At 43.6% G+C, this 1,412-nt stretch overlaps 1 long non-coding RNA gene across 1 annotated transcript; it reads left to right on the top strand.

The window, feature by feature from the left end:
- Nucleotides 1-128: 128 nt before the first annotated feature.
- LOC141843754 (uncharacterized) lies at nucleotides 129-1,126 on the top strand. Its single transcript, XR_012603061.1, has 5 exons — nucleotides 129-350; nucleotides 432-499; nucleotides 576-655; nucleotides 739-819; nucleotides 1,045-1,126. It is a non-coding gene; the product is annotated as an uncharacterized LOC141843754 (long non-coding RNA).
- Nucleotides 1,127-1,412: the final 286 nt, after the last annotated feature.

The raw sequence follows: 1,412 nt of genomic DNA, 5'->3' as shown, positions 1-1,412 counted from the left end.
GTAAAATACCGGTAATTAAAGGCTAATGGGTTAATGGGTATTGGATCCTAAATGACTAAACCCGACCCATTAAGAGAGGTTATAAGGCGGTTCCGGTTTCTTCCGATCGCGATCTCCCCTCTCCCTCCCCCTGTTTTCCTTCGATCGCGCGAAGATGCTGCCCATCTCTGCCGACGCCGGAGCTGAGAACCAAGGAGGAACCGCCGGCGACCAAGGCTAGGGTTGTTGTGGGCTGGATCTTGTCGGAAAAGGAGCCGGATCGTGGCGTGTGGGTGCGTCGGCGGTGATTTCGATCGGCGATCAGGGTGACGCGCGAACAGGGAAGGCTGGTTTAGGGAAAATGTGGATCGGTAAGTCTAGATCTTGGAATTTTTAAGGTTTCTGTGGATTCTCTTCTACTCTTCTTAGATCGGGATTGCCTTCTTCCACAGCTCGTTGAAGTGGGTTGATCCAGTTGAGATTTGGTTGGTGGCGGCCGTAGCGGCGGTGAACCGAAGAGGTAAGATGATTTCTAGGGTTCTTGAGCCTAGATTTAGGGTTTATTGATCTTAGATCTGGTGCTGCCGGATTTGCAGGTTTCGATTTAGGAGTTAGTCGGCTGTGAGACTACGGTTGGTTTCAGCCGTAAACAAGAAGAAGAAGAAGAAGCCGATCGGTGAGTTTCCATTGAGCTAGGGCTTGAGTTGAATCTAATCTGATAGGATTGTTGAAGATATTGATTGTTCTCCCTTTCCACAGCTAGTTTCTGTGATTTGTTTGGATTAAGGTTGTTGGCTGAGTGGTGGGGTTGGATCGAAGGGAGAACTTAGCAGATTTGAGGTAAGTTCTTCTTGTTGGTTCAGTTCAGTTGGAATTGGTTAGGAATTGGGTTGACTGGGTCATTAATTACTTACTGTTGGAGTTGTTTATGTTTTGTTGGATTAAGTTGATTATTAAACCTTGGGTTAGGTTTAATGGGGATTAGTTGAATTAAATGATGGAAGTTAATTACTGCAGTTTGATACAGTATTGTTGTAGTAAACGTTGTCTTGTTGTTCATTTCAGGACCCTGATTTGATTCAGTCCTGATATTACACGGAGTTTATATTTTTCTGGGGGTTCTTTGTTGACGATCATTGGACCAGGTGGGTACCCTGTACTTGGTCAATACAGGTTTCTCTACAGTGCATGTTTCTTTCTGTTATTGATACCTACCATGTTGAGACTGTTGACTACTTAGTGTTATTTACCTCGTTGACATCTGTTGATACTCGATGCTTGATACTATTCTGTTGACCTTCATGATGATCGAGATATTTTATACTATCCTGTTCACATGTTAGAGATATGGTTGATATTTTATACCGTTGATACTTGACACATGCTGGTTGACCTTAGGATTTCCTATCTATGTTAGAATAAATCCTAACTGT

The sequence above is a fragment of the Curcuma longa genome, chromosome 13, assembly GCF_044706935.1.
Source record: "Curcuma longa cultivar G26 ecotype Majalengka, Jawa Barat chromosome 13, ITB_CL_G26_1.1, whole genome shotgun sequence".
In the NCBI taxonomy this organism is placed as follows: Eukaryota; Viridiplantae; Streptophyta; class Magnoliopsida; order Zingiberales; family Zingiberaceae; genus Curcuma; species Curcuma longa.
This window is presented reverse-complemented; position numbering and strand designations above follow the sequence as displayed.